This window comes from Lemur catta, chromosome 20, assembly GCF_020740605.2.
Source record: "Lemur catta isolate mLemCat1 chromosome 20, mLemCat1.pri, whole genome shotgun sequence".
In the NCBI taxonomy this organism is placed as follows: Eukaryota; Metazoa; Chordata; class Mammalia; order Primates; family Lemuridae; genus Lemur; species Lemur catta.
The window spans coordinates 8,694,642-8,702,176 of NC_059147.1; the positions used below are offsets into that span (position 1 = coordinate 8,694,642).

The 7,535-nt window shown below is 37.1% G+C and overlaps 1 pseudogene; it reads left to right on the plus strand.

The window, feature by feature from the left end:
* The first annotated feature begins 306 nt into the window (after positions 1–306).
* Positions 307–1,638, plus strand: LOC123625081 (annotated as a pseudogene).
* Positions 1,639–7,535: the final 5,897 nt, after the last annotated feature.

Below are 7,535 nucleotides of genomic sequence, written 5' to 3' on the forward strand. Positions count from 1 at the left end.
ACCCTGGGCCCAGGTTATTGTCCCCTGACGCCTCTACCTTTGTTCAGCCGTGACCCACGCGGCTGTGGCTGCAGAGGGCTCCGAGGGCGTGTTCCTCTCTGGTCGGCCCTCCCGATAAAATGGGGCTTGCAAAGGCCAAAAACAAAAAGCAAACAAACAAAACTGAATGGATGAATGAAGGAATGAAAATACGAATTTCAGCTAATGCTCCCAGGTCCGTGCTGGAGGGCGTTAGTGTTGCTGCTGGCGCCGCGCTGCTGTCACTGTGGCTTGGGTCCTAGGCTGAGCCACAGCTTCTCAGGCGACATGGGTCATCGGAGCTTTTTTGGTGCCAGAGCCGTGGCCACAGGCAGCTCCCCAGCGGTGGAAAAACAGAACCTCTGGACTCTTTCTGGGAATCTCTGCTAATTTGCAGCAGCTGGACACTGTTCCTCATTAATATCTGTCAGCGTAGATGTCACATCATTTTACTGTGGTGGCAGGGACTCAGCCCCAAATTCTATATAGAAAAAGCATGTGGATCTCAGTCTTTCGACGGCTTTGAGACAACCAGAAGTGCCTACTCTTGAGTGGATCTCTAGGCAAGATGTCCTTGCCCATTAGGATCTATTGCTGGGCATTATGTCTGCTTCTCTTCTTTTGTTATCTCTCCACTCTGTAGCGTTAGTCTCTGTAGTGCTTCTGTTGCTGGAAAGTACTTGGTCTTCTCGAGGGTAAGGCCCTTGTGGAGTATGTAGGCAGCATCTCTCGGCCCTACCTATTGCCTGAAGCACTAAATGCTCTCCTGGGTCTGTTTTGTGATCAGAGAATTTATGATGAATGCATAGCTATACCGATGTTCTTGAGGATCCTTCACCCATGACTCCTCCTCTTGATTATACGTGAGCAGCATCACCTGGAAGCCGCTGATTCCAGAGCACAAGCATCAGCACATCACAAAGGTAGAAGGAGACGCCAGTTTATCCTCTGCTCCCATGACCCTATCATTGGCCATTGACGGTATGGACCAGGTCCCACTGGTGAAGGCTAAAGCTATGCATTCATCATAAATTCTCTGATCACAAAACAGACCCAGGACAGCATTTACCATTTTAGGCAGTAGGCAGGACTGAGAGATGCTGCCTACATACCCCACAAGGGCCTTGCCATCGAGAAGACCAAGTACCTTCGAGCAACAGAAGCACTACAGAAACTAACGCTACAGAGTGGAGAGATAACAAAAGAAGAGAAGCAGAAGGCATCAGCTCGGTCCACCCCAAGCAGTACTCACTCCCCACTCTCCCCCTAAGCAGCAGCCCAGAGGCTGGTCCACTTCTGGTTCTTCCATGTTCTTAGCTTGCCCAAATCCTAGCTCCATGGATTCTGGAAGAGGGGATAACGACAGAAACTCGTCAGATAAATGGAGCCTCTTTGGACCAAGATCCCCTCAGAAGTATGATTCAAGAGGTTTTGTCAACCAGGGCCACAGAGGAGCCCAGAAGCCCTCTCCAGTGGACCTGATCCACGTCCAGGCCACCTGGATGGCTAAAGATCAAGAAAACTTCAAGCCACCCAAGATGGATATCCATCTCAGTGATAGAAGAGAATAAACAGCTACCAAGGACCCAAAATCTCAAACCCCAGTCCACTGGCCTCTAGAGCTCTCTATTCCATGAACTCTGGATAATAGATGTCTTGCATTCCACTCCCCTTTGACCCGGGGTCCAATGTAGGAAAGGTATATTCTTTTAAATCCCTTAAACTGAAGCTAGAGCTGGAGACATAATTGCTTTTTGAGAAACATTACTGCAAAGCTTATCTTTATTGTGTGACAGAAGCATTTAAAAGGTAAGTGCATAAAAGTAACTATAAATCTATATTAATGGGTACACAATATTTAAAGATGTAATTTGTGACATCAGTAACATAAAGAGTGAGTGGAGCTGTTAAGGAGTAGTGTTTGTATGTGACTGAAGTTAAATTAAATTAGTAGCAATATAAGATAGATTATCATAACTTTAGAATGTTATATATAATCCCCATTGTGAACAAGAAAACATCTATAGAATAACACAAAAAAAAGGATATGTGAAGGGAATTAAAATACATCACTACAAAACTCAAGTAAAAAGAAATGAAGGCAAGAGTGGAGGAAAAGAGGAACAAAAAAGCTTTACGACAAACAGAAAACAGAGAAATGGCAAAAGTAAGTGCTTCCCTATCAGTAATTACTTCACAGGTAATTGAATTAAACTCCCCTGATCAAAATACATAAAGAATCGGGAAGGGAGACAGGATCCAACTATATACGTCTACAAGAGATGCACTGTAGCTTTAAGGACACACATAGGTTGCAAGTAAAAGGACGGAAAAAGATATTTCATGAAAATAATAATCAAAAGAGAGTAAGGGTGGCTATATTCGTATCAGAAAAAATATACTTTGAGTCAAAAATTGTTATAAGAGACAATTAAGGACATTATATTAAAAGTTTCAATTCACTAGGAAGATATAACAATTATAATGTAAACATATGTGCACCAAACATCAGAGCTCTAAAATATATGAAGAAATCATTGACAGAATAGAAGGGAGAATAGATAACTCTACAATAATAGTAAGAGACTTTAATACCCCACTTTCAAAAATAAATAGAACAGCCAGAGAGAAGGGCAGTAAGGAAATAAAAGACTTGAACAACATTCTTGACCAAGTGGACCTGACAGACATATACAGATCACTCCACCCAACAGCAGCAGGATATACAGTTTTCTCAAGTATACATAGATCATTCTCCAGAATACACCACATATTAGGCCATAAAATAAATCTTAATAAATGTTGAAAGGTTAAAATCATACAAAATATCTTTTCTAACCCTAACGAAATAAAACTAGAAATCAGCAGCTGAAGGAAAACTGGAAAAGTGACAAATACATGAAAATTAAACAATATACTCTTAAACAACCAGTGGGTCAAAGAAGAAATAAAAAGGGAAATTAGGAAATACCTTAAGACAAATAGAAACACAACATCGCAAAACTTATGGAATGCTGCAAAGGCAGTGCTAGGAGGGTAAGTTATAGCTATAAACACTAAGAAAAGGGGAAAAATAGTTAACAACCTAACTTTACACTTAAAGGAACTATAAAAAGAAAAAAAAACACAAAGATACTAGAAGAAAAGAAATAACGATTAGAGCACAGATAAATGAAATAGTTAAATAACAATACAGGCCGGGCGCGGTGGCTCAGGCCTGTAATCCTAGCACTCTGGGAGGCCGAGGCCAGTGGATCGCTCGAGGTCAGGAGTTCGAGACCAGCCTGAGCGAGACCCTGTCTCTACTAAAAATAGAAAGAAATTATCTGGACAACTAAAAATGTATATAGAAAAAATTAGCCAGGCATGGTGGCGCATGCCTGTAGTCCCAGCTACTCGGGAGACTGAGGCAGTAGGATTGCTTAAGCCCAGGAGTTTGAGGTTGCTGTGAGCTAGGCTGATGCCACGGCACTCACTCTAGCCAGGGCAACAAAGCGACACTCTGTCTCAAAAAATAAATAAATAAATAAATAACAATACAGATAAACAATAAAACAATAGAGAAAATCAATAAAATCAAGAGTTGGTTCTTTGAAAAGATCAACAAAATTAACAAACTTATAGCTAGATTAACTAAGAAAAAAGAGAAGACTCAAATAAATAAAATGAGAGATGAAAGAGGGGACATTACTACCTATTTTACAGAAATAAAGTATAATAGTATTATGAGCAATTAAACAGCAAGAAATTAGATAACCTAGATGAAATGGACAAATTCCTAGAAACACAGTCTGAATCATGGAGGCTGAATCATGAAGAAATAGGAAATCTGAACAGATCTCTAACTATTAAGGAGATTGAATCAGTAGTCAAAAACTTTCCCACAAAGGGAAGCCCAGGACCAGATGGCTTCACTAGTGAATTCTACAAATATTTAAAGAAGAATTAACACTAATCCTGCTCAAACTCATCCAAAGAATTGAGAGGGAGGAACACTTTCTAACTCATTCAATGATGCCAGCATTATCCTGATACCAAAACCAGACTCTACAAGAAAACTATAAAATATCCCTATGAATATTGATGTAAAAATCCCCAACAAAATACTAGAACATCAAATTCAAGAGCATATTAAAAGGATTAAACACTAAGACCAAGTGAGATTTATTCCTATTATGCAAGAATGCTTCAACATACGTAAATCAATCAATATAATAGACCGTATTAACTGAATAAAAGGGAAAAAAACACATAATCATCTCAAATGATGTAGAAATAAATCTGACAAAATTCAACACACTTTAATGATAAAACACTCAATAAACTAGGATTAGAAGAAAACTTCCTCAACATAATAAAGGCCATATATGGAAAAACTCACAACCAACATCATATCCCCTGGTAAAACACTAAAAGCTTTTCCTCTAAGATCAGGAACAAGACAAGGAGGCCCACTTTTACCACTTCTACTTAACATAGTACTGGAAGTCCCAGCCAGAGGAATTAAGCAAGAAAAAGAAATAAAAGGCATTCCAAATTGAAAAGGAAGAAGTAAAATTTTCTCGCTTCGAAAGACATCATCTTATATGTGGAAACCCCCAAACATTCCACCCCAAAAAACAAAAAACAAAAAAACTGTTAGCACTAAAAAAAAAAAAAAAAAAATTAGCAAAGTTGCAGAATACAAAGTCAACATGCAAAAATCAGTTGTGTCTGTATACACTAACAATGAACAGTCTGAAAAGAAAATTAAAACAATTCTATTTACAACAGCATCAAAAAGAATAAAATATTTAGGAATAAATTTAACCAAGAAGACAAAAGATTTGTACAGTGAAAACAACAAAAAACTGCTGAAAGAAATTAAAGAAGGAAGGAACAAATTGAAAGACATTTATGCTCATGGTTGGAAAACTTAACATTGTTAAGATGTCAATATGCTATCCCATGTGATCTCCAGATTCAATGCAATCCCTGCTGAAATCCCACTGACTTTCTTTTTTTTTTTTTTCCAGAAACAGAAAAATCCATCCAAAAATTCATATGGAATCTCAAGAGACCTCAAATAGACAAAATAATCTTGAAAAAAAAGCACAAAATTTGAGATGTCACACTTCCTGATTTCAAAACTTAACTATAAAGCCACAGTAATCAAAACAGTGTGGTACTAGCAATAAAGAAAATATAGAGACCAGTAAAAGGGAGTAGAAAATCCAGAAATAAACCTTCCCATATCTGGTCAGATGGTCTTTGACAAGGTTGCTAAGGCCATTCAATGGGGAAAGGACAGTCTTTTCAACAAATGGTGTTAGAAAAACTATATATCCACATGCAAAAATAGTAATAATAAAGTTAGACCCTTAATTTACACCATATAAAAAATTTAACTCAAAATAGATCAAACATCTAAATGTAAGAGCTAGGAGAAAACATAAGAAAAAGTTTCATGACATTGGATTTGGCAAGGATTTCTTGGATACGACACCAAAACTATAGGCAACAAAAGAAAAAGTAGATAAATTGAACATCATTGAAATTAAAAATTTTGTGTATCAAAAGGCACTACTAATAGAGTGCAAAGGCAACCCACAGAATGGGAGAATATATTTGCAAATGATATTTCTGATAAGGGATCAATATTCAAAATATTTAAGGACTCCTACAACTCCTACAACAATAATAAAAAACAACTCAATTAAAAAATGGTCAAAGTACCCAAATAGACATTGCTCGAAAGAAAATATACAAATGGCAAATACATGAAAAGATACTCAACATCACTAGTCATTAGGGAAATGCAAATCCCAATAAGATACATTTCATACCCATTAGGATGGCTACTATCAAAAAAAAAACATTTTTTTAAACAGAATATAAAAGATTCGGCAAAGATGCGGAGAAATTTAAACTTGTGTGCATTGCTGGTGGAAATGTAAAATGGTGCAGACACTGTAGAAAATGGTACTATGATTCCTCAAAAAATTAAACATAAAGTTACCATATGGCCCAGAAATCCCACTTCTAGATATATACCCAAAATAACTGAGACAAAAATGTGAACAGATATTTGTACACTTGCACCATTAGTTACTGTAGCCAAAAGGCAAAGCCAACCCAAGTATTCACCAACAGAGGAATGGATATACATACAATAGAATATTACTCAGCCTTAAACAGGAAGGAAATTCTGACACTGCTACAGCATGAACCTTGAAGACATTATGCCAAGTGAAATAAGTTGGTTACAAAAGGGTAAATATTGTACAATTTCCCTTATATGAGGTCCTTAGAGCTGTCAAATTCATAGAGACAGAAAGTAGAATGGAGGCTGCCAGGGACTGGAGAAAGGGGAATGGAGAGTTATTGTTTAAAGGAGACAGAGTTTCAGTTTGGGAGGATGAAAAGAATTCTGGAGATGGATGGTGGTGATGGTTGTACAACATACGAGTGTACTTAATGCCACAGAACCATATACTGAAAATGCTTAAAGTGGTAAATTTTATGTTATGTATATTTTGCCACAATTTTAAAGATGTATTTAGCAATTAAAATTACTTTAAAAGCACTTCCAACAGTTCACCCAGAGGGTTTTTACTTTCCTAATCACAGGAAAATTCCCATATTTTTCTCATTATATATATTTTATCAAGACTTATATCATTATATTTTGTTTAATTTATATCCTATAAGTATTTCTTAAATAGGGGTCTGTGGATTCAAGGGGACTGTGGATATATACACAACTCTTAAATATCTCTATGATATTTTAAGTTGTGTTTTATAAGCATTCGTAAGTATTAAGCATTTTAACATATGAATCACCTGCCTGTCCACCTTTGACCTGAATCTCTCGCACAATTTCTGTGCCTGCGTTGATGGTTGGACGCTACGTTAATAGTGACCTATCAAAGGAAGAATAAAGGCAGACTTCATTCCAAAAAGATGCTTTCAACCTGAAAGCTGGTGGAGACATGGCTAACTGTGAGGTGAAAGTGCCCCAGTAGTTAGAATGCGGATATGTTGTGTCAGAAATGAGCCATCACTTGGCCCACGCAAATGAAAGAGTCCTGACCTGAAAGAAAAACTGGACCACAGCAGTGTGGCCCAAATGCATTCTGTATATGACAGTGTGCTTTCTGCAAAGCTGGGTTTTCTATCACCTTAAATCAACATTGTTAATTACATGTCTTAATTCATAGAGGTTTTTTTAATGTGCAAATCTTTTTTGGCTTTTATATGAATAAAAGCCATAAACTTGAAGAGCACATACAACGTTTGATATTTATACTTGTTTATACTTTATGCAGGGAACATTGTAATAAAACCACTTAAAATTATTTTTAAATGATGGGAAAGGACATATGAAGATTTTGCAACTTGCATGGAAATCAGTGGGCAGTTAGTAAGTCAGGTACAATATTTATAATTGCATTATTAGATTTGAAACTTCTTTAAATTTGAAGAGTCTGGACTAAACTGACAAGGAAACATGTGAGAAGCAATGGAAATGGATTGTA